Source organism: Ahaetulla prasina, chromosome 2, assembly GCF_028640845.1.
Source record: "Ahaetulla prasina isolate Xishuangbanna chromosome 2, ASM2864084v1, whole genome shotgun sequence".
Taxonomy (NCBI): Eukaryota; Metazoa; Chordata; class Lepidosauria; order Squamata; family Colubridae; genus Ahaetulla; species Ahaetulla prasina.
In genome coordinates this window covers 256,927,680-256,954,049 of record NC_080540.1, presented here as the reverse complement: position 1 = coordinate 256,954,049, position 26,370 = coordinate 256,927,680, and the positions used below count along the sequence as shown (strand labels likewise).

The following is a 26,370-nucleotide window of genomic DNA, read 5'->3' as shown; positions in this document are numbered from 1 at the left end:
TCACATTCAGAGCAACTGCTTGAGCTAAAAACACTTCGAATTCAAAATACATTGCGTGGCTCTATAAAATGCCCTGCAGAGTCAAAATTGCTAATTTTCATACCACTTCATTTTCTGGGCATAATTTTAGCAACTCCATTCTGATGATGAATCATTATGGAGCCATTGTTTGAAATAAAAGCCACACAGTTCTCTAGATTAAGTCCCGAAATAGACATTTTCAATGGTTTCTTTTTCAGCAGCTGTAGAGCACACAGCTACCGACAGATTTGGAAAGGGAATCTTAACAGAACCTTGAGAATTTTCAAAGGCAGAAGTATTAGGAGGTATACATCTGTGCCAGAACTACTGTACTATTGTATGTATAAATTCCCCAAGAGTTTGTTCTTGCCAGTGCAGTGTATAAAGTGGCTCACTTGAGTGTTGGCCACATTGTCTATTTCTTGGCTATGGGAATGCCTGAAAACACTCTGCCTTCCAGTTTACTGTGAAACTATCATTCACAGAAAAAGGCAAATTACACTGCGGTAAAATACCATCACATTTACCCAGCAAGCTGGAAGCTAGGCTTTAAAGCCTCTCATCAACCTGGTTTTCCTACTGTTGCTCAGAGGTCCTATCTAAATGCCTGTATAAAAAAGCGGCCGGGTGTGTGTGTGTGTTTGTGAGATTTATCAAAATAGGCTGGGAGAGGATGATATCCCTTTACCCTCGTGGAGAATGTCTCCATTTGGTAAATAGATGTTCAAAGAATGTAGTTTTCGCTATAACTTCAAGATGGGAAGAAAGAATGAAAACAATTCACCACAGGGTCTGACCTAGTTTAGTCTTATTAGTTCCGTTTTATTCTTTAGGTAAAACTCGCTTTGTACCTGTACCGGCAAGAACTACTGCCACCTGGCCACGTTGACTCACACAGACACATCGACTCACACAGACAAGCAATCGCTCGGAGTCAGTAGCACCTACGTGCGTGGCAAGTGGGCGCGTGTGTACACGAAGCTACAATCCAGGGTAGTTTCAGAGGAGGTCTTGCAAAAGTCTCTTGCTGCCCCTGATACGCCACTCACTCCTCCCGTCAGGCCGTGCACATCTATCAACGGCTCGCTTCAGAAAAGCTCTTTGGAGGTCCCCGTTTCGTTCCCGTCCTTCCGCTCCCGTCGAGAACGGGAGTAGGGGGATGGGGAGCCGCTTCCTTTGCCCTGTAAGGCGAAGAGATTCCCCTTCGCCGCCGACGCCGCGCCCGGCCTCCCAGACCTCGCCTTGGCCTCCCAATGGCACTCGAAGCCTCTTCGCAAAGGCGGCGAAGGCTGAGCAAAAACAAACATCCCAGTCACCCCCCCTCCCAGCAGGCAGGCAAAGCAGGGCCGGCGCCGGTGTACATATTTGGGTTTGGGAGAGGCGGAGCGGCGAGCTGGCAGGGGGAGGGCTCGGGGCGGGCCTCGGCAGCTCGGGGGTGGGCCCTGGCTGTTGGCTCGGCGTCAGAAAGGCAGCAATCGCGGCCGTCTACTCCAATCCGAGGGGAAAAAAGCCCCGGAGGTGGTGGTCGAACAGTTGAAGAAGACGGCGGAGAGGCAGCAGCGGGCCGGGCGGTGAGTAGCTGGAGAGGGCGGCAGAAGAGCGTCCCCCCGCGAGCTCAACGGAAGACAAGTTGTGCCGTGGGCTCCAGCTCTTCGCCGGAGCCAGGGAGGCGGCGGTGGCTCTTCCTCTTTGCTCCGCGGGCCGTCTCGCTGCTCCTTTCCTGACTCCGGACTCCTGGTCGACTCCCGTGTTTTTCGCCCTCGTCCGGGTAGTGGGGCTAGGTTGTTCTCTACTCCCCCACCTCCCCGCTCGATCCAGCCCTCCGGGCAGCTTCTTGCTGATCTTTCGTTTCCTTTCCTCTCCTGTCCCCTCCCGGTGCCCTTTCTTTTTCTTTTTCTTCTTCTTGGACCGCGCCGCGTCCGGGCTTCCCGCTGGGCACCTGCCTCTTCTTGCCTCCCCCGCTTTGTCTTCTTGGGAACGTGCGCCTTTTCTCATCGGCTCCCTCCCCGGCCGAGAGAGGTTCCGGCGCTGCTGTTTTTCGGGGTTTTGCTGTTGAGCAACTTTTTTCTCTTTCTCTCTCTCTCTCTCTTGCATCTTTGGACGGTGCCCGGCCGGAGCTGGATTGCAAGAGCAAAACTTGAGCACTGCCCTGTTTGGGGCGACGTGTACGAGGGAATGGTCCTCTTAGCGCGGCATCCCCGGGCTGGAAGCGGCTGAGTTAATTTGGCTGCCCACCCCCGTCCCATCCCCCCCCACCCGTCTTCTAAGCCGGCGATTAGGAGGCTTTTAGACATTGCTTATTCCCAGATAGCCTGGACGAGGAGGAGATCGGCGACTGCGATGGGCCTTGGGGGCTGCGGCTACTGAGTGAGTGATTCCTCCGGTAGATATCCCGCTTTTGAGAGGGATTTATCCCTTGCCGACTTTTCCTTTCTGTATTTCTTTTGGCCTCTTTCTATTTACGATTCGCCTAAGGGTGGAAAGACAGCGGGTTTTTGTCACAGCATTTCCCCTCCCTCCGTTCCCGCTTCCCTCCCCCTTAGATTTAGTGTTAGCAAGCCCGGAGTGGCGAGTTGTGTTTTTCCTCCTTCAAGTTTTCTATCCAGTCTTCTCTTAATTGACGCTGGGTTGTGCAGAAACGCTCCTTGGCGCTTTTGGAGTGCACGTCATTCGATGTTTTGTACTTGCTGGGCTTTGCGGAGGCGCCTGTAAATGAGACTGGGATTCAAGAGGACCTCTGATGTAAAGAGGTTCTGTTAACAGTCATTGTCTAATTAGAGGAAAGCGATGCTTGTGGCTTTTAAGTAATGTGTGCATTGTTCTGACGTTATTAACTGTTCTTGTAGCAACAATAAGGGTAAGAGTGGATCGCAGAGTGCCAAAAGAAGCCAACTCTGGACATGGAGTGAGCTTATCTGAAAGTTTTTTTTCCCCTGAAAGAAAAAAACATAGAAGAAAGATCAGAAGGAATGCAGAAAATACAACTTTGAAAAATGGGCGGGGGGGGGGCTGAGTTCCTGATTTCTGTTGTCTGTGATGCACTTAATCTCCAACTGCTTGCTCACTTTGTTTCTGTCTCTCACTTTTAAAATTCTATTTTGTGCCGAACACAGGCGAGCCAATAGCGATGCTGACCTCTATTTATTAGGGATATGGCTTGGTTTCTAACTTTATAACTAATATACCTTTAAACATATCACTTTCTGTGTCTTAGAACCACGGTAGTTTTGGTTTCAGACTACGGAGGAAAGTACATTATTGCAGTAGTGCTTTCTGAGACTTTGGCAGGCATGGTATTATTAGAATAATACTTTTATTGTTGCAATGCTTGACTTCAAGATGAACATGCAGCATCTCTTTTAAGTATTTACATAATTTTACACATAATTAGAGATTGGATGTGCTGGTTTTTTACATATTGTATCAAGAACTATGTAATGAGAAAAAAAATAATTTTTGCAAATGAGAGAAGGTTCCCTAAAATGCTAAAAATATAATACTTTGAATTACATTTTTAGATTACAGGGCAAGCCTGATTAGCTTTTCCAGAATTCTACATTATAAGTATTACTTTTAAAATAATTGATTTTCATAATGTCCTTGAATGGGATAAGGGGAGCTAAAATGTTATAATCCACAAAATGTATTTCTGCTTCCTGTATAAATTTTTATTTTTACAATATTTAACAGGTAATGACACAGTGAACATAAGCACAGAGTTGGCATAATTTACTTAAGAGAGAGCATTGTTGTTGGTTATATGTTGTTTTGGGTGAGTCACGGCTGTACAAATTTGATAAATAAATATGTGATACAGACATTGCTTCATTGCATTGTTGAGACTATAACTTCTCAGTAGAAGTAATAGTTTCAAGAACATTGAATTTGTGGTTGCTGTTTGATTTCCAGATAAGTACTACTCATAAATATTGAACTATGTATTTAGTGTTCAACTTGACCTTTTGGAGCATGTAATGATTATATGTAATTTGCTCGTGAAAGGTGGTCTTACATGATCCATTTTTATTTATTCATGCATTCATTGAATCTCTTTGAATCAAAATCATACTTTAAAAGCCTCTGGAAAGTGAAGCTAGACATTCAATTCAAAAAATGCTGTTGGATCAATGGCGCTGACATATGCATATACTATTATGTTTATCTTATAACCATTTTCACATTATTATACAATGACCATACAGATAACGTTTTAGAAGTAGCGATGCCAGTAATTCTCTTACAGAATTGGAGTAGCTCAGAAAACCCAAATATGGGTGGTGTTCTGCATTGGGTAAACTTTTGTATACAGCAAATCTCCAAATAGTTTTCTTAAAGTTAGCTTCTAGGAAGTAGATTGCGTAGCATATTAATGCAACTTTGCAGTTATTGTTTGAATAGTGTATTATGCACTTCATCATCATTCATTTAAGGCACCAGCTAATTTTAAAGGGTTAGTTGAAGGGAGAAGAAGAAAGGCAACAGGGTAGCTGATACTGTTTCAGAGGTTGTATGAACCAGTTATTACTAACCTATTAGGAATTTTAACTCTTCTAGAGGTTATTAGCTCTTGTTGGGGTCAGTTGGATATTTAGAAGGAAGTATATTATTTCAAGACCAATGCATATGCAGCATGTTTGTGTGTTTTGTTTGCTTGCTTTGCTTTATGGTAGGGCTTTGAAAAGAACAACTTTGACATAGTAGCTAAGATGCCAGGTTAGAAACCAGGAGACTATGACTTGTAATCCTGCTTTAGGCATAAAATCAGGATGACTTTGGGCCAGTCACTCTTTCCCAGCCCTAGGAAGAAGGCAATAATGAACCTCTTCTGAAAATTTTGCCTTTTTTGAAAAGGGCAGGAATAAGGGCAGTGACTGAAAGGCACAAAATAAATATTGCTGAACATTTTATTCTGAAATAAGAAAAGGGATTCATTGCTTGCTTGTACTCCATGATGAACACACTGGTATAAAATTTTGCTTCTTAACCTTGTAATCAAGTCTTGTTAATTTTGTAACTTTTGAAAAAAATATAAAGCTATTTATTATTATCCATTCATGCCTCTTTTCTTCAAGTTGTTGTCTGTGTCAAATAGAATTTTCCTTGCAAAGTCAAACCTGTTTTATGACCAAGTGCTTCTTTCTGGATACTTTATTATAGAACATGTTATCTGACTTCTATACATCTTTTGTTGACGTTGACCAACTTTATTAGCATTTTTCCTAATCATATCAAGATGAATTTAACCTTCTGACTAACTAGGCCACCTTGTATATAAGCAGATGTTCTTTCATTGTATGGGTAATTTTGTAAGTAGGCCCATGTTATGTGTTAATAGGTCTGTAAGGCACACTTAGCAGTATAATTCTAGTGCTGAATGCCACCAAGTTATGAATTCTATATTCTATAATGCACATTTTAAAGTTGTTCATGTTAAAGAATCTGAATTAAAGAGGTTTTAACAATTACCCTCTCCCAAAGTAGATTTTCTACATCTATAAGATGTACAGAAAAGGACAATCAAAAGGATCAAAGATCTGGATCAATTCCTTTAAGAAAATATTTAAGTCTTTATAGCATAGAAGAATGATAAACGAGGGCATGATAGAACTGTATAAAATGGAAATGGTGAAGAGGAAGAAATTCCTCTCCTTCACTTTCTCCCAATCCCCATAATACTAAAAGTTTTTCAGTTGTATGCTGGGAGCTTCCAGGAATTAAAAAGAATTACTAGTTCCCATGGCACATGGTTGAACAATAAGAATTTAATACCTTCAGATATAACCATTAACACCAATATGTTGTAACTGAAATTGAAATTAGACAAATTCATGAAAAGCTAAATTATTACTATTGATTGATGATCACTAACCATAGAAGTGTTTTTCAAATTTGACAATGTTAAGATGTGTGGATGTCAACTCCCAGAATCTTTCTAGAAGCTTGCTGACCAGGGAGTTAAACTCCACATAGTTTAAAGTTGCTAAGTTTACAAAACACCAATCATAGGCAGGATACTTTCCAGTTTTGTTTGCTGGGAAGCACTGGTAAGAAAGCATTGTTAATCTCATGTCCTTCACCTGCATTTCTCTTGATATCTGTTGGACAATAGCAATAGTAATAGCACTTAGACTTATATACCGCGTCATAGGGCTTTTACAACCTTCTCTAAACAGTTTACAGAGATAGCATATTGCCCCCAACAATTTGAGTCCTCATTTTACTGACCTTAGAAGGATGGAAGGCTGAGTCAACCTTGAACTGGTAAGATTTGAACTGCCGAACTGCAGCTAGAAGTGCAGCTGAAGTAGTCTGCCGTGCTGCACTCTAACCACTGTGATGCTTTCTTTGCAACTTAGTTCTGACCCAGCAAAAAAAACTGAAAAGGCAGAAAGACCCAGTTTTTAAATAATTTTAAATAATTACATTTAAATAATTAAAAAAATATGTCGTGAGAAAATTTGTGTGCAGCCATAATAATTTGTAAGCTGATTTATTCTTTGGATAATTCGATTTCACTTAGCTTAGTTCACTAGCCCATTTCTATGAATATGTCTTTTAAAAATCTATAAAGCGTTGAGTGATCTTTGCATACTTTGGGATATTTCTGTGGGTCTTTCATGTTGCAAAGAGGGAGAGAGGGAGGTAAATGGGCAGTGAAAAGGGAATCCTTCCCTTACCTGCTATTGCCTGCCTCTTAAAATTATCCTATGTATTATGCCAGAAAATACAGGGAAAGAAAAAAGAACGGAGGGAATGGTATATTTTTTTACAAGTAATAATTGTGGGTTAAACAACCTTTTGAATCATTTGCAGTCATATAATTGACTATTCTAAGCCTTTGGTCCCAGTTGTCTGTCTGCTATCCTCCCTCCCTTCCCATTTCTTCTCCAATCTCAGCTTGGGGGAAAAAGAGGGAAAGTTTAACAAATTAATAAAATATTATTCATTGGTCAATACAAGAGTGATTGATAACAGTCTTGTGCAGTGTTTTTCAAATTTGGCCACTTTTAAGATGTATGTACTTCATCTTCCAGAATACCCCAGCTACCATGAATTCTGAGAATTGAAACCCGCACATCTTAAAAGCTGCCAAATTTGAAAAATACTGGTCTAGTGTTCCCTATATTCATCATCTATAATCAAATTACTGTGGTATGAAACTCCTATTTTAGTCTGTTTGAACCTATTGTTAAGAGCTACAAATTCAATCACCCAGCATATAAGCATTTATTTATCTGAATATTTAGGGCAGTGGTAGTCAACCTGGTCCCTACCGCCCACTAGTGGGCATTCCAGCTTTCATGGCGGTAGGGGTTTTGTCTGATACGGAAGCACTTTCCTTTTTTTTAATTTAATTGACTTTTTAAAAAAAATTCATAGCATTATTTAAAAACATTTTCATTAGGTTTTCATAAAATTCCCCGTGACAATTTAAATTTCTGAAAATATACTATTTGTATCACCCGCGCATAAGTTTAGTTCATGTTACATAAGTGAAACTAAATGGCGCTATAGTGCGACCGCAAACAAAAGAGCCTCGTCCCAGAATAGCTCGCGCATCTACCCCCACACCATCCAGCTGTAACAGACAAGCAGAACTGGTAGCCGGCACCCCCCCCCCCCAATCCAGTCCACGATGCGCAAGAGGAATGCGCAGATGACGATACACAGAGCTTACTGTGGAACCGGTGGACAGTTAGAAAATTTTACTACTAACATAGATATAAAAGTGTGCGGTAGGTATAAAAAGGTTGACTACCCCTGATTTAGGGCATTTCACAAAAATAAAATGGTTATGAATTTGTTTTACTTGAAGGATACTTTGTAGGAGAGAATAGCTGCATATAATGCCTATCAGCAGACTCTAATATGTTGCTGATTGCCAGACATAGAGGCCTAATCAAGATAAAAATTCACATTCTGTACCTTCATGCACATAAAATGCAGCTTCTACATTTGTAGTGTTGGCAACACAGTGAATTTTTTTTTAAAGAATTGTTACTCTCATCTTTTTTTGTTTTAAAATATAATAGCAAACTGGTAATTGGGGGATGGATTTATAGCCAGCTGCATAGGTAGGCTTTTGACCTCATATTGTTGCTATCTTCCCTTGCCCTAGGATAGCATTCTTGCTTCTGATGTGTAAGAATGTACTACTTCAGTCAGCTGTCAACCTTGCAGCTTCTGATTAGTTCTGTCAATCTGATGTCAGTTTTAGGCCCGGGAAAAGTACTTACAAGAAGAAATGCTATGACTTAAATATTACATGCTTCAGACAGGTGAAAAGGCAGTTATCTTCTAAACCCTGAAGCTCTTGTCAAGTTTCATTTTATATGGCTAAGAGAGTTTCACGTAATGGAACCAGTGCCTTAAAATATGCATGGGGTAGTATGTACAACGTGATGCTGGCTTATATGACAAAGAAATTATCTTGTATCTCACATGGTTTAATTAATTAAAATAATCTTCTCTGACCTTGTTATGTTTATTAACGCCTACCGACTCCAGCTCCATAACCTTTAGCCAGAGTACAATTGAGACGTGAGAATTGTGTTAAGAACAACAAGCTGATAAATACACTGCATAAAGAATTAGTGCTACCCATCTTAGATTATTGAGGCATTAAAATCAAGTTTAGTATATTGCAAATCTGAAGTCTTTGAAGCTACATATTATTTTATTGAGTTGCTTGTACATTTATGCATAGGTATACTGTATATGGAGCTCATCAGTTTTTTCTCTTCTCTTTACGTCTGTAAATTAGTATTAATTTTTATTTTTTAAGCCTTAGACTTTTCTATCATCCTTTTATCCTGGTTCCTAGCCTAACAGTCATAATAAACTTTTGATGTGATGTGATCTCTACAATAATAGCTTGGATTGGCTGAGAGAGAATGATTTGATTCCATGTAACATCCTAAGCTGTGATGCTTTCTTACTTTTAAGAAAATGTATTTCTTTGACTTGTATGAGTGCTTAGTTTATAACAACAATGGATGACCCACAAATTCAAAACAAGCATAAAATCAAAACAAATGGACAGCCAAGGTTGTTAATTGATTTATAGTGTCTCCCAGATATGGACCATTCAACATTCTAACCCAGTGTCAAACTTGGCTTGCCATGTTGTACGAATCCAGCCATTTAGTTTCTCAGTCGCAACATATAGCTTAGCATGTTGTGGGACACAGTAATGTGTGAGAATGTAACAATCTTGGCAATATAAGAGTAGGCCAGCGTTCCATATTATCTTCCCATCCTCTTGTTTCAGTGTGTTTCCCATTTAATCTTTTTTTCACCCGATTCAAAATACATGCATGTAAATCTGTACTTGCTTTTGAAAAATGTTTAGTTTCTAACCATGTGAGTCCACAGAAGAATGTGAAAATGACAAAACACGCATGGACAGATGGCCCCTTTTTTATATCGTGATGTTACATGTAATAATTAAAGAGCAGATTTTGTGTTATGATGCTGTGATACACATTTTCTCTTAACAAAATCCCGTTAGTGTGAATGCTCATGTTTCTAACATTGCTTTACTGAAGATTTCAGTACAACAGTTGTTTACATTCTCTTTTGTTTCGTTTTAGGTAGTTTTAAAAAGAAAATCTGCTTTTCCTCTCTGCTGAGCTCTTCGAACAGTGTTTCTCAACCTTGACAACTTTAAGATGTGTAGATTTCAACTCCCAGAATTCCCCAGCCAGCATATATCTTACAATTATGGCAAACTTGAACAGTATAGATCTGTAATTTGAGCTATTTCTCTGCAATATTATCAACAAAATACTTTGTGATAGTCTTTAAATAAACTATTAAGGGACTGGGATGAATTCATGCTTTTGTTACTCCTGGATGAATAGCTTTATGAATAATTATTTGAACCGTTCAGTGGTAGCCTTTATTTCTTTATGATTAAGGAAAATGTGAATTGTCTTTTGTCTTAGTATTCAGAATTACATCTAATTTTGCTAAAGTTAAGCAGGTATTCTTTGTTTATTCTGATAATATATTTTTTTCTAGTCAGGTGTAATAAAAATAAGCTGATGGTTCTTGACAAAAAAAATGTTATATAGTCTAAGATTAATATTTAGCTATATACTACTAAAGTTTTCTTGTCTGAGACTTCGTAACCTTCAATTGAGTGAAATGCTGCAAAAAAATTTTCAACAGAGATACCTCAAGGGGCTAATGTTCAATCCTATTATTCCCAAGGGAATTAAATGTTGGATTTTTTTTTTTTTGATGCCTTGGTGCTACTGCAGTGCTGCTGTTCAGTGCTGCTGTCACGTGATCCCCACTTTTCAAATTCCCTGACAGTTTTGCACAAATTGATGGGGAACCCAGAAGGAGCCAGTATGATTTCCCATGCTCCTATACTCCTTGCTGTATTCTCAACAAAGTTTTGCTAATGGGAAGCTTGCAGGGAGAAACTCAGTGGAAAAATGGTCCAATCCCTGTGTTTGCTTTTCAGCCACTTGTGTTCTCCCTCAGTTCCTCTCCCACCCATCAGCAACCACTTATATGCCTACTGGGAAGGGGAGGGAGGGATGAGAAAAGAGAAGGAAGCAAGTTACATATCTGTTACTGGCAAGGGGAGGGAGGGAAGGAGGGGAAGAAGGAAGGAAGAATGAGAAAGAGGTAGAGAGGGGAGTAAGACTGAAAGGAGCAGGCAGGAACAAAGAGAGGGAAGGAGGAGGAAGGGAGATGAGAGAAAGGAAGCAAGGGACGGATAAAGAAATGGAAAAATGGAAAGAAGGAAGATTTCTGACACTGCCAACTTCCCATAAGAAAATATATGGAAGAGGACAGGAAGTTAGAAATTATTCCCACTGATTTTTGCCCATCCATGGTCATTCTGTTTCTCTGTTTAGGTAAGGAAATCTTTCTGCATTGATGACTCAGTGGGTACAGAATTTTGCTGTAAACTGTAGTATTTCTCTTTTGAGTATTATTTTTCTTTTGTTGAATTATTTTAACTCAATCAAAACCATTATGTTTGCATTATAGGATCACTGTTTCTGTAATGCTTCCTGATGGAGATAGTGGAGATGATGACAACGATGATATCCATTTAGTTGTATCTGACTCGTGGCAATTCTATGGGCCAGGTCTTTCCACATTTCTTGATCTTGCACTACTTTGAGTTTTTCTATGCTCTCTGGCTGGTGTCAGCTTTTATGGTGTCCAGCCATAAAGCCATTGTTTGATGGCCTGGTTTTCTTTTACTGCTCACTCTTCCAAATATAATTGCTTTCTCCACTGAATTCCCCTGCACAACATGGCCAAAATAAGTGAGACACAGTTTTGTGATTTTTCCCCCCCTTCTAGTGACATGTTTTGGTCACCTTTGCTGTTCAAGGAATATGCAGGAGCTTTCTCCAGCACCACAGCTCAAACAAGCCGATTTTTTTTCCTGTCTTGCTTTTTTAAGGCCCAACTTTCACAACTATAGGTAGCTACGGGGAACAAAATAGAGCGGGCTAACTTACATTTGATTGCCAGACTGATGTCCTTGCTTTTCCATATTTAGCTCGTATTCATCATTGCTGTGCAACCTTATTATGGCTGAATAAGAGCTCAGTGTGAAAATGCATTCTGTTTATCTAGATATACAGATAGTCCTCATTTAGTGACTGCCTCATTTACCATAAAAGTTACCATTTACAATTACAACTATAATGAAAACAACATTACAACCAATCCTTTAAGGGTCTGCAAAGCAAAGGGTAGCTGAAGTAAGATCCTAAGCACAGTCACAGACAACCATTTCACTTAACAACTAAATTGCCAGTCCCAATTGTGGTAAGCCTTTTGTGGATGGGGTGGAACAGCCCATGTGGAACAGCCCATATGGACAGCCTTTTGTGCATGGGGTGGAAGCAGAAGGAAGTGATGGAATTGCTTGAGCTGGTTGCTTAAATATCACATCACACTTCAGTTATGAACCATGATCTTCCGAGAAATAGTAAAACCAAAGATCATTTAATATTGTTTTTAGTTCTATTAACCTAGGGAGAATAATATTTTAAAGTGTATCTGGTAGAATAATTAGTTTTCCTTGGTAAAGGCCATTTGAAAAAGAAGAAAATAATTGGAAACCATGTCATTTAAGCACTGTACCCATTAAATTTGTTTTGAGGTTAATTTGGGGTTTTCCTGTCTCTGAACCCTTTTGATCCATTTGTCTATTCCATTCTTATTATTCATGGTTGCTTGGGCTTCTTACAGTTGAGTCAGCACTTAAAGGATCCCAATTTCTCCATCCATAGCTTAGAGAAATAATAGCAAAGCATATCCGTGTTCTTCATTTATGAGGACTTAATTTTACAAGTGGTGAACTAATTGTATTTATTAAAATCAGCTTGGACTCATTCTGACCTGGAAGAAGAAGGAATTTAACAGATTCCATTACTTGCCTTAATATGGATAAGGTTCAACTTACTTAAATCCCTTTCTATCATTGTTTTCTTCAAAACAAAATAGCTTATTCACACAACACTATCTTGATACTTTTCTATCAGCAGGCCTGGGGACCCTACGGTGATACGAGCCAACCAAGTGCTGGAGTGATTGTGTAGTTGCAGCCATGAGAGAGATATGGGTTCTTACACCTTGACATTTTAATTTTGTAAACCACCAGGGTGTGAGTCGGGCAACCATTTGTTTAACAAATAAACTCTGTTCAGTTAAACTGATTAGCTTCTTAAGAGACACAGATTTAAAACAAATGTAGTCCTCTCTGAAACTTCAGTCTATCTAATTATTAAATCAAATTATCCTACAAGAAGCTGTCTTGGCAGTAGAAGTTTATATCATTTTGCTCATTCCTTCCCCTACAGGCAATTCTGGAATGGCAGTCCCAGCTGATGACTTTAGGCATTCCTTTCCCTTTACATAATAACTAGTTCATTTACTTCCCACCTGGGTTTTTTTATGTGAGTGAACAGCTCCCTTCTCCACCAAGGATGTGAACTATTTCACCAGGCCAGATCTCTGAAGGATTGAGGGAATTTAGAAGTCCAGGAGCAGTTTTTTTTTCTTTACTCTCAGCTGTCACCTTGACTTCAGGGTCTCCCTCATCCTTCCTTTTCCTCCCTGAAAGGCAAGATTTCTTTTCTTAGCACTGAGCCTGAAAATTCTCACTATCTAATGATGAGGAATGCTCCCAAGGAGATGGTGTTTCTCTTCACCACATGCCAATTTAATGTTTGAAGACTTGCCTTTTTCTGCTTCCAGTTTTAATTGCCATGCTTTTTCTTTCATTTGAAGTATGCTATCCACACAGTGGCATACTTACACGCATTTCATTGGTTGGTGCATGGTTGGATGACATGCTTCAGATGCAGAACATAACCCAAAGGGCATATGTTCAAAATTGCATTGACCATGAGTCAATGCATGACTCATGGTCAATGCACTGACCTTGGAGTCAGTTTTTTGACTTCTGTCTGCACAAATTTTTTTGGTAGGCTTTTTCACAAGTAGCTCATCATTGCTTACTTCCTAGGGTTTATATAGTAATTGGTCCAAGGTCACCCAACTGGCTTTGTGCCTAAGGTTGGACTAAAATCTCCTAGTTTGTAGCCTGGTCCTTTACTATCTACACCAAATTGACATTGACCCATATGGCATATTAAATATACATAAATGTTGCTTTCTTAATTCAGTGATATGGGCCCAAACGTGCCTTCCATTTCTGTAGAGCCCCGTTCAAGTTGGGATGTCATAATCATCTCCGTGAATACGCTTATTTAATTTTGGGGGTGCGTGGGAAGCAAATGCACATACATTCATGTCTCTTGTGACCTATAACCATGCAATGAACTCTCATAGTTTAATCTTTAGTACTACAGACAATTCCTTTTTTCCCTATTTAGTCAAGATCTGCGTTCAGTTTCTTCTCAATCTTGCTGGTAGATATTTTGTAGTACCTGCTACTGGTTATGCATTTTTATTAAGTGCAGTGTCAATATGATTTACTGGTTGTAACATTTCAGATGTTTCCAGGTTGAGGATGGTTCTTCAGGGATTGGTACTACTGCTGTTTTTATAATATATAGAGTGCCTTCCCATTTGTAGTGAGTTCACAATCACCCAGTGTGACTGTATAATTTTTGATACTTGGTTAAAGGGTCTGGGTCTGGTTTAGATTTCAGTTTGTTGTAATCACTTTCAACTAGTAGAATAGTGTGCACATCAGCATTATTATTATAAACAATAAGCATTGCTTCATCCCAGCCTTCATTCTGATGTCTCACCTGTCTATGTCAGAGAAATAAGTATGCCATTCTTCTTCAGATCAGTCTTCTTTTTCTTTGGAAGCATTGTTCTAAAAAGTTCTCTTGCTTCTTATGGTAAAAATTTATCTTTGCTCAGATATTCACTTATTACTGAAGTCAATAGCCTTACTTTTTAAGTTTCAGATCTGTTACAAATTACTTCAACTACAAATGTCCTTCAGTAGGCACAATCTGAAAAGAAATCTTGCATACATTTAATGGGGGAAGAAGGTGGCTTTAGATTTCTACAATGTAGTTTTAGAACTACGTACTTTTTTCACACACTAATATATTGTATACATCTAGTCACTTTTAAATTACTCTTTTCTGTTCATCTTTGTGGCCGCCAGTTACTGTCATGCACTACCAAAATCTTAATTGCTGGCATCATCATTGACTTTCCATGTTGCTAGTAAGTTCAAGTGGTGGTGGCTGTTCAGGCTATCCATATAAATAAAACTTAGCTAACTCCAAAAAAGAGTGTTATTCTCTAATGTCTGCTGAGTAATGTTGTGATTGGCCTTCTAGTCCAGTGCTGACTTTCTGTGATTTGTGCAATAATACTCACATTTTTTTGTCTTTTTATCAAGCTAGTGTAAGAGTGGGGATGGGCCATATGTTTTAGCACATACTTATTGCTGCACAGAAGAAAGTTGCACTTCTGACATCATGTGTTACTCACCTATAAGAAGGTAATAAATGTGGCTCTCCACAATAGCACTAAAGGTGACTTGTTTATTAAGAGCAGTTTGACTCTTGGCATATTACAAGGAATATACCATTGCTTTCCCTAACATGCCTAGGTTCAATTTTTGGTAAACACTTACTTCTTCACAGTAACCACTCTTAACTGATGACCCTTACACGTTTGAATAAAGACGTGATAAATATGTTCACCATTTCATTGGCAAGGGAAAAAGTGACACTTCTCTTTTTTTCGTGTCAATCTCTCTCTTTCTCTTTTTGATTGAGCTTGAGTATCTGATGCTTTTACATTTTCTATTCAGTAAAGTTTAGCTTTTATTATTTGTTTGCATTGTAAAATCAATTATTGAAGAATAATTATGGAATTTTTTTACATTAATATAATTATAATGTACCTTATAGACCAGTGTGGTGACCTAGTAGTGAAGATGTTTGCCTACCACTCAGAAGATTGGGAGTTCAATTCTAGGTAGTGGAAGATATTTCTCTCTCAGGGCACCAAGATAAAAATCTGTGAACTCTGCATAGGCATCAAAAAGGCCATCCAGCTGGTATATGCTCAGCTCTCTCCAGTTGCCTCGACTCTACCCCAAATTAAGGAATTAAAGGATTGTAAAAAAGGAGGTTTTTAAAAAATTAAAATATAACTATATTATATTATATTATATTATATTATATTATATTATATTATATTATATTATATTATATTATATTATATTATATTATATTATATTATATTATATTATATTATATTATATTATATATAAAATTTCTAAATTCATCTTCAATAATTGGTTTTTAAAAAATATATACATACAATACATATTGAACTATGCAGGTTATTGTTGATGGTGGTAGAAATAAACATAGCACCTCCCTGCAAGTATTTAAACTAATCAGCAGTTCCTTAAATCAAATCTAGCTTTTCCTGGGATTGTGCCTTAGCTGTGGAAGGCAAATTGTGAATTAAACAGCTTGCACACTTAGGGATTTCACCTGGTTACACATTTCTAATTAAAAACCTTTCTTTGTCTTGCAAGTACAAAATGTAAAATCTCTGCCACCTCCAAGCGTATCTACCACATTCCCTTAGCTATGTTAACAGACAAGGTACTCCATAATCTTGTCCTATATCTCTCATTAAGCAGTGCCACATTATCACTAATTGACTTCAGTCTACAACTCAGCTTCCAAACAGTATTGCTGTTCATGTAATCATTCAGCCATTCTTTAGAACTGTCTTGGGGATATGTGTATGTTATTTTTTCAGCCTATGTCAAACAATTGCCAGGTGGCTAAAATTCTTGAGCTCTGAATCCCGCAAAAAATATTAAGCATCGCAGATCAGATACCTAGTATGTTTTTTTTATGCTTTCTATTGAGAATTAATGTTGAAGTTAAATCACTATTTGTACACACACACACACACAAACCGTCATAACACAGAGCAACTACATATCCGTGGAATGATACTGAAAATAAATTGAATATTTGTTTTGCGCTTTGGATGTCTGGCTTCTGCAAATTAAAATGTTTCTTACTAATATTTTCCAAAAGAAGTATTCCTTTTTTAAACAAAACATGTGAAGATCTTCTTATGAGAGTCTCAAGATTCTATGTCCTTTAACAGGTGATTTAACAAAGGACTGGAAAATAGATCTATAAATCTTATTCTCTAGATGTATTTTCTTGATTAGTTGCTGTTTTGTTACACATTTTCTCCTCATTACTTTCAGTTTTGCCCTTTTAGGTGTCAGGCACTCAGGAAACAATTGAAGACCTGTAACATTTAAGTCACAAGAAAGATTATAATAGTAATAATAATGAACAGTACAGAAACTGAACAGTACAGAAACTTTTGAAACATTTTCTACATAAGGTGATTTTTTAGTCTTTAAATGTGATCAATATCCAGGTTTAATAAAAAATTAAAAGCCAAAACAAGAAAATAGTATTTGTTGTTTTAGTGACAGCCTTGACAGTATGAGTAACTTGATAAATAATGACACTTTAGGATTCCTAAGGAAATTCTACCTGACAACATTGTTATTTTGCTTCTAAGTTATACAGAGTTGGCAGATACCAGGAGGGTGTCAGTAATTGATACAGGTGATGACACTTGTTAAAAATTATGTCTGAATTAATAGACCCTGGATTCATTGAGTTCTTTGGAATTGGTGCTGCAAATTGCTATATTTCTGACAACCTTCATTTCCTACTAGGCAAATTGAGATCCAGTATCCATAGCCCTGGGAAGTTGTTAAAGCAATTAAAGGCTTCTGTCCCTCAGCACATTGCTTGGTTACCATGGTATCCCCTGCCTCCAAGCCTTTTCTGATGATGTCAGTATGCATAACAGGGGTTATTCACAGCATCTACGTGAAGATGATTCACCCTTCCTGAAAAATCATAAGCCCATGCAAATCCTATTCTACTTAGCATTATGTAAGACAGCTAGGTGCACAAGGTAAGTACTTACTGCATATAATACATATGATAACCTAAAACTAACAGAACTATGATCAAAACTGTTCTTCTTTCAAAAGTGTTATATAAAAAAATCCCTTCAACTTCATTTAAAATAGCATTAATATTGATATTAAATATCTTCAGTCAGACTTTGGATGGTATACTGTAAAGTCACTCTAGATAGTATGAATCATGATTGCGGTGAAATTATAAGAAGACTCTTTGTGTATAGTTTTAGACAGTGTAATTTTGAGAAAGAATTAATAGAAGTCTTGAATTATATATGAAGCTAATAGCATTTTCTGTAATGTTATTTTAAAAAGTATGTTATTTCAGTTTTATTTATTAACATTGCTGCTTAGCTATATGCACTGAATGAGGCAACTAGTTTGGCACAGAAGCTAAGAGTATAAATTATATAACACAAAGTTAATTGCTGGGTAAGATTTTTCATGTTACTCCTTCATTGGCATAAAGGGATTGGTAGAACATTGCTTGTGGTTAGTATCTAGAACTTACCGGGTATAAGTCCTTACCATGTTTAGTCAGAATGCTATATGGTAAGGAATAATCCATATGGTCCACCCCCTTCTTTAAATAATGACTTACTTAAAACCCTTCAAAGCACTTTGAAAACTTTCACTATGTAATATATAATACTTCTGGTGATTAATGACTAATGATTAATTTTTTTATTCATCTATTTTTAAGCAGTGGAGACCACATTTGAATGTGGTAAATAGGCATCAGACAAAAACTTTATAGAATAACTTGTAATATATCTGTTTTTATATGTTAATACTGAACACAGCCACTTGTATGAAAACTAGACATATTCTGTCTGGCGGTCTAGTAACTTGCACATATTTTCAAGGCTAAATTATATGTATTACATTTTTCAGCATCAGACAATATCCAAATTGTATTCTCTGATTCCACTTAACAATGCAACTGGTACAGTAATTATGCGGAACATCAGCCACAATTTTTCACCTCCTTTCTCTTGTGCTTTAACTATTTAGTCTGATGGATAAAAGCTAATTTAAAAGAGTATATCAAAAGCAAATATGGCCACATATGAGCAAAGACCTGAAAATGAGAAACAGCACATATAGGAGAGGGAAGATGGCCATGTTACCAAAGAACTATGCAAAGAGGTATTCTAGAACTGTAGAGATCATGATAAGAAAGGGAAAATTTGGATTGATCTTATAAAAGGTTATAAGAATAACATCAAGGGCTTCTTTAGGTATGCTCAAAATAAAAGGAAATGGGAAAAATATTATGCTCATTGAATCAAAACACTAGCAAAACTACTTAAACTCTTTTATTCAGTCTTTTGAACAAGAATTTTATTTTTCTCCAGGAAGTGGTAATAAGTGGTTGGAAAGGGCTAAGATTACTACTGGTAGAAACATGATTGCTAAAATTACTTTGAATAAATTTAAATTTTCAGAGCCTGATAATTTGCATCCTAAGCATTGAAGGAACTAGATAATGGTCTGATTAAACCCTTATTGTGCCAGATGAACAGATGGTAACATCAGGGATTTGAAGAAAACTATCATATGTCTCCACAGCCATCTTTTTTTTTTGAGACTTAAAATTTTAAAGAATTTTAGGACATTCAAATACATTTCTAATAATTTTATTGTATGCATTTTGAGTTAATTTTTTTTCATGGTTAGTATGGTTTCTATGGGGATGTGGTGGCTCAGTGCTGAGCTTGTTGATCAGAAGGTCAGCAGTTCATTGGTTCGACTCCCTAGTGCCACGTAACGAAGTGAGCTCCTGTTACTTGTCCCAGCTTCTGCCAACCTAGCAGCTTGAAAGCACATAAAAAATACAAGTAGAAAATTAGGGACCACTTTGGTGGGAAGGTAACAGCTCTTTGTCCTCCTTCAGTGTTTAGTCATGCCAGCCACATGACCATGGAAATGTCTTCGGACAGTGCTGGCTCTTTGGCTTAGAAATGGAGATGAGCACTACCCCTAGAGCCGGAAACGACTAGCACGTATGTGGAGGGAAACCTTTACCTTTATGGTTTCTATTGTGTATTATGTCTAACAATGTTTAACAGCAGCCTAGCTTTGGGGCATTACCAAAAATGAAAGCCATCCTTTCTGTTCTCTCAGCTTTTCCAGAAGGAAGGAAAAAACAAGAACATAAAGCTTTCTGTGATTTGTTGGTGTCATAAGAAGTCATCCTAACTTGTTTAGAAATTGGATTACATAATGAACAAGTTAATGACATAAGACCGCGGTGTGGCTCAGGCTGTAAGAAGCCTGTTATTAAACAGCTGCCTGCAATTACTGCAAGTTCTAGTCCCACCAGGCCCAAGGTTGACTCAGCCTTCCATCCTTTATAAGGTAGGTAAAATGAGGACCCAGATTGTTGGGGGGGCAATAAGTTGACTTTGTATATGAATATACAAATAGAATGAGACTATTGCCTTACACAATGTAAGCCGCCCTGAGTCTTCAGAGAAGGGCAGGATATAAATGTAAAAAAAAAAAAAGACCACAATCAATTCTTCACTCCTTCTCTTTATATTTGTATCTATCACATTCCCACTCCTGACAAATACATAATTATTTATATGTTCTGGAAAGTTTTTTGTCATCAAAAATAAGACAAGTGCTTGTTGACATAGCAATTTTTTGTTACGTTTACATCCCACCCTTCATTTCAAGGGTTCAGGGCAAGACACAACACAACTTCTCCCATTTTTTGCAACAGCAACTCAGTGAGAAAGGTGGACTGAGAGAGGAGGGGGGAGATTATGACATTGTTGTGTTGCTTGTATTATCATGGTATACAGCTCATGTATCGCATGTATCTCATGTATAATTCTTCATCTGGAGCCTCATAATCTGAAAGGGGAAGTAGACAGACAATTGATGAAAGCAGGATCATGCAATGCAATACAGTCTCTACCCCTTTTATATACGGATTATAACACTTCATGTATGACACTGTTTTCCTTATTTTGATGAAAACAGTGGAGCCTGTGGATGTCTGGGATCTGAATGACTGATTATGTGCCATCATGTTTCTCCTACTCTTAGCATTCATATAGGTTTACTCCATGATGATCTGTCCCTGACCTGGTCTTTTAGGTTTCTTAATGGCACATTCATCACCACTGAGTCCATCCACTTTGCTGCTGCTTATCCTCTTATTCTTTTCCTTGCTACCTTTCCCCTTTCTTTCTATCTTTCTACCTTTCCTAGAGAGAGAGGTCTTTGCACAATGTATTTGAAGTAGAATAATTTGAGCTTGGTCATTTGTATAGCTAGTGGGTTGACTTGGAAACTGAACAGAAGCAAAATAAAACTTTGTTTTTCAATCTTGAGCAAAAGAGAGATTGCATGAAGATTCTTTCTTTTTCTGGTTCCAACTTGCAATAACTACAGAACTTGAGTTTCTTTTAGTAGTATATCAATTCACAAAGATTGTTCTTAGAAGCAAAAATAGATGGAGTGCTATATATGTTGCCTTCATCTCCTGAATGTAAGATGGGATATAAATCTACTAGCTAAGGAATAAAATATAATAGATACCTTATTCACAATAATATTTAATGTACTTTTATCCTACTCTTCATAAAATAGCGTCAAGGGAGCTATAGTTTGTTATATCATACAATTTAAACACCTGCTTTTAAATCACCTTTCATTTCTTATTGTATTTAAAAAATGGATATTTTTTATATTCCCTTATAGTATGTTTGTAAAATTGTCATATAAATTCATGTGCAGATGCCTTGGACAAATAATATTCTTTAATTCTGTTTGCAAAACCATCTAGATCCGTGATGGCGAACCTATGGCACACATGCCATGTCGCCCGGTACCTGCAGCCTTGCCTATTTGTCTTCTGGGTTTCTGGTTTGCATGCACACGAGACAATCAGCTGTCCTTCACGCACGCAACAGTGCCACAAACAGGTGTGCGCATGTGCACCATCCAGCTGATTGTCAGGTCCGCATGCATGTCAGAACCCAGAAGTTTGGCTTTTCTGGAGTGTGATCTCTTCGTGCGCGTGGTAGTGCCGAAAACCGGTATGCGCATGCATGCTATCCAACTGATCGTTGGGCACTCATGCGCGTTAGAACCCGGAAGTTTGGCTTTTCCAGAGCATAGCTCCGACGACTGCGTGCGTGATGTTTCCGCGTGATCTTTTTGGCACTTGGTGTCGAAAAAAGTTCACCATTACTGATCAGGATTATATTAAAATTGGATTGATGTTATAATAACATACGCTTGTTTTAGCAAATTTTGTGAATCATGCCATCATGTTAACCTCAGGTAGGGTTATTTGTTGTTTGGATTTCCATGTTACATGGACATGGCAGTAATATTTTGTTAACTTGAATTTGAGTTGCTGTCTATTCCCAACCCCATTCAGAATATATTTACTATTTTTTGGCCTCTCAATTTGGCTCTTTCATACCTTTCTTAAAACTGTTTATTAAGACCTGGTTTTCAAGTGCTCATGGCTTATGGTGATGAATGAAAATGCATGAGAATTCTTAGAACTGTTAGTGGTGAGTACCATTGAGAAAAACAAAGCCTAGCTTTAGAATTGCACTTTTAAAACTATTAAAAAGAAAACAGAAAGTGCTGGGTAATTTGAGATGATTACTGAACCATGTAAATCCCAGAAATTTAGAAAGCAATGTCGAACTAATTCCCTTAGTCCTCTTTATAATCTCTGAAAAATGTACTGCTATTCTAATGAAAATTGTTTTTGCGTCACAGTGAAGTTTCTTAACTAAGAAAGGTAGGCCACCCCTATATTCTGTTTGTCCTTTTGTCATTGTATTGAGGGAGACAATGGGGATCAAACTGTAGGCCTGTATGTGTTTGTATTGAACATATGGAGCAGGATATATTTTCTGTTTTTGTAGGTTTTCTGAAAAATCATGGTTGTATATCATGAAAATACTGTCCAGGAATAAAGGAATCAAGGGCTGAAGTCCATAGGTTACCATGTGGATCAGAAATGGCTAAGAGGACTGAAATCTACACTTTAATGGGTGCTGTCTTGTTTCATCTGGTGATAGAAAACATCTCTATATAGCTTACATATATTTAACATTAACATTTAACTTTAGAACTGTTTAGCATTTGAAAGGGACAGTTTGCAAAGTGTGTGACAGTGGCACATCCTTCTTAAAGAGTTAGAGAAGCACTATTCCCTTGAAAGCTGTTTCAAAAATTGTCTCTTGTTTGCACAAGGGATTGTTTAAATTTAGGGTCATATTTCTTTGAAATAAATGAATACAAATAACATTTCTCTCTTTTTGTCCTCATGTACTGTCCGTGTTCCTTATATGTACTCCTATAAGGATAATGGAAAGAAATAAAAATGGTTCATATTAAACATTTAATATGAAAACATATCACAGTGTTTGTTGATTTTTAAGGTAGCTTTTTCGATCTGGTTTTGCCAGATGTATAGAGCTAATATCACCCTCAACTACAATAGTGTGTTTGATGGCATGCGCAAGATGGCGGCTCACTAGGTGAACGGAGCCGCCGACGGGATGATCGACGCGGGATGGCATCACCCAGACGGCTAGCCGAGCCGCCTGTACCCCCCGGCCCGCTTTGCCAGCTTCTCGGCAGCCGTGGGAGAGGTCTGCGGGCCTTTTCGGTGACACGGCTGCCGAGAGCGAGGCCGGGTGAGGGAGCGGCGAACGGCGGCCATTTCCTGGGCCGTGGTGCGGGGCGAGGCCGCAGTCGCGGATGGTAGGCCTGTCAATCCATCATGGCCTGTGGACTGCGATTGCTGAGCGCTGGCTACTTTGGGTACGTTTTCTCCCCCCAGCCTGGTTATCTCGGGACGAAGGGGGCTATGACTTCACCGGCTTTTCCACTGCCGGCTTTTCCGTTGCCGGCTTTCCCACTGCCTTCCCTGCAGGGAGGGGCTCTGAGGACGTTTTTACCCCACTTATGCCGTATCTGGGATTTACGGCCTATTACATCTGACCGGCCTTCCTCAGAGGTGCCTGGCCCGGTTTCTGGGAAAGGCCCTGGATCTGAGGAGTGGCCAGGCCTTTGGAATGTGGGGCTCGCCTGGGGCTCGCTTGAGGATTTTTATCTTTGAACCATCTTAACCATCTTAACCATCTTAATGAAGGGAACCATCTTAATGAAGGGAATTGGCGTGGTGATTATGGGAGGTGTCTTGACCATTTGAGACCTGTTTCTCTCACTATTATTTGTGCACTGTCATCTGCACTTATCTGGCCTTTTGGGACCTTTGGCCAGGATTGCTCTTTGGAATTATTGTGGAAGAGACTTGGAGACTGATTTGAGATCTAGCAGTGGACATACCCAGGAACAGCTGTAGACAGTGCCGAGGGTGGTAGAAGATCTACCCACCCACCTCGTTTTCCCCCATGGATTTCTGGACTGGGCTATTTTTCCATCTTACCATCTTTAGCCTATTTATCATCATTATTAGCCACCATCGGACGATGGGTATCCGTGTGAAGCACTATGGATTAATATTCTGCCATCCTGGACAATGATCATCTCCCGGCAACTGTTTTCCCCTAGCGAAGTAGTATTATTTCACGATTCGCCTATGTTATTCGGTACAGGAACTCTTGCGCCTGCGAGGTGCCCCCGCCTCGCAGGAATGGCCCGTTTTATTACCAAGGGCCGGCCTCAATGACGGATCTTGGGATCCACAGAGGTGGCATGCGAAGAGGAAGAGCCTTTGGGGGTTTTTAGATAGGGCATTTTTAAGGGGTGGGAGGGGTAGGGCGGGTGTTGGGGAAACCCGCCGGTGGGGTATCAGTTCTGCGCATGCTCGTGGCGGTGAGCTAATAGGTCCAAGGTTATGGGGGAGTTCAGGTTCCATTGGTGGAGGGTGGCGTTATTTGCACGGTTTGGGGGAGGGGCAGATTTGGTGGAAGCGGGGGCTCGGATCGTGTTAAGGGGCGCGCCGATATTTGCAGGCGATCGCGCCCGAGCCCCCAGACTTCTCCGTTCCCGGATAGCCAAGACCCTCAGAGCCTGGGCCTTCGCTGATGTTATGTAATGCACGGTCCGTGGCCAATAAGGCCCCTAATTTACGACCTTATTCAGGGGTGCCGCGGACTTTATAGGCATTACGGAAACCTGGTTGGGCGCAGAAGGGGGCGTGCCCCTGGTGCAGATGTGCCCACCAGGTTTCCGTGCATTTCATCAGCCGAGAGCCCAGGGTAGGGGTGGGGGGGTGGCGGTTGTGATTAGAGAGAGTCTGGAGCCGAGGGAGACCACTGTACCTCAGATTGTCGGGTGTGAATCCCTCCTTGTGAAGTGGGGCCATAGATGTCAGATGGGCTTGCTGGTCGCGTACCTGGCTCCTTGCTACGTGACAGCTGCCCTGCCCGAGCTCCTGGAGGTGCTTGCTGGGGTGGCAGTTGAAACCCCCAGACTTTTAGTCATGGGGGACTTTAACTTGCCTTCTTCCGGCTCGTCATCGACAGCAGCTCGGGAGTTCATGGCTTCCATGACGGCCTTAGACCTGACGCAAGTAGTTGATGGCCCTACCCACACCGGGGGTGGTACACTCGATTTGATTTTTGTCTCTGGTCAGTGGTCGAGAGATCTGGACTTAAAGGAAATAGTCACCGAACCTTTGTCATGGTCAGATCACTCTCTCCTTCGCCTAGACTTTCTGACCGCCACCCAACACCGCAGGGAGACGGAGCCGATGCGTTGGTTCCGTCCCAGGCGCCTGATGGACCCGGAGAGGTTCCGGACGGAGCTTGGGCCATTCCCTGAGGGTCTGGCTCACGGCACGTCTGAGGAACTTGTTGCGGCCTGGGAACGGGCCGCGCGGGGCCTTAGATCGTGTCGTGCCTTTGCGGCCTCTGACCCGGCGCAGGTCCCAACCGCCCCTGGTTCTCCGAGGAGCTGAGGGGATGAAGCGCCGGAGAAGACGCCTAGAGAGTTCCTGGAGGTCTAGCCGCTCAGAGGCTGATCGACACTAGTGAAGTCCTATACAAGGACTTACCTAGTGGCATTGAGGAAGCGAGGCGTTGCTACGCCTCCCTCATTGCGCCGGCAGATAACCGCCCAGCCGCCTGTTCCGGGTGACCTGCCCTCTTCACCAGGGGGCGGGATGACCCGCTGCAGGACGTGCTGAGGAGTTTAACGGTTATCTATACGATAAAATCGCTCAGCTTCGGGACGGGTTGGACCAAGATTGCAGTGACTCAGGTGAGGCGTCCGAGGGTGGTCTTGGTGACATTGTCTGGGATGAGTTTGACCCTGTGGCTCCGAGGACATGGACAGGTTGTTGAGTAGACTGAATGCCACCACGTGTTTACTGGACCCGTGCCTCCTGGCTGGTGCTGGCCACTCAGGAGGTGACACGAGGCTGGCTCCAGGCGATTACGATTGCTTCTTTGGTGGAGGGTGTCTTCCGCCGCCTTGAAAGAGGCGGTGGTGAGACCCTCCTTAAGAAGCCTTCCTGACCCGCTGTTTTAGGTAATTATCGCCCAGTCTCCAACCCGCTTGGCGAAGGTTGTAGAGAGTATGGTGGCATATCAGTTTCCCCTGCACCTGGATGAAACCGTCTATCTAGACCCGTTCCAGTCCGGTTTCCGGCCCGGTTACAGCACAGAGACGGCTTTGGTCGCGTTGGTGGATGATCTCTGGAGGGCCAGGGATAGGGGTTGTTCCTCTGCCCTGGTCCTATTAGACCTCTCAGCGGCTTTCTTTTTTTTTTTTTTTTATAAAAAGTTTTATTTTTACAATCATATCAAATAATTCATCCAATGTACAGTTATATACAATTAGTCGGGCTTGCCCAGTCACCACCACCCTTTTTAACACTCTTCCCTCTTCTACCTTCTTTTACTTTCCAAACCTTCCTCTCCTTCTCTTAT

General features: G+C 40.1%; 1 protein-coding gene across 9 annotated transcripts in view; it reads left to right on the top strand.

Annotated features, from left to right (window-relative positions):
* The first annotated feature begins 1,450 nt into the window (after positions 1-1,450).
* PAM (peptidylglycine alpha-amidating monooxygenase) overlaps positions 1,451-26,370 on the top strand; it is a 189,772-nt gene continuing 164,852 nt past the window's right edge. For 4 of the 9 annotated variants that reach the window (XM_058167102.1, XM_058167101.1, XM_058167097.1 and 1 more), the window contains exon 1: positions 1,451-1,592. The gene's annotated coding sequence lies outside the window, so the exon portion shown is untranslated. Of the gene's footprint in view, positions 1,593-2,249; positions 2,389-17,454; positions 17,476-26,370 lie in introns of those variants that run through there. The other 5 variants (XM_058167098.1, XM_058167093.1, XM_058167103.1 and 2 more) reach the window with 4 other exon arrangements.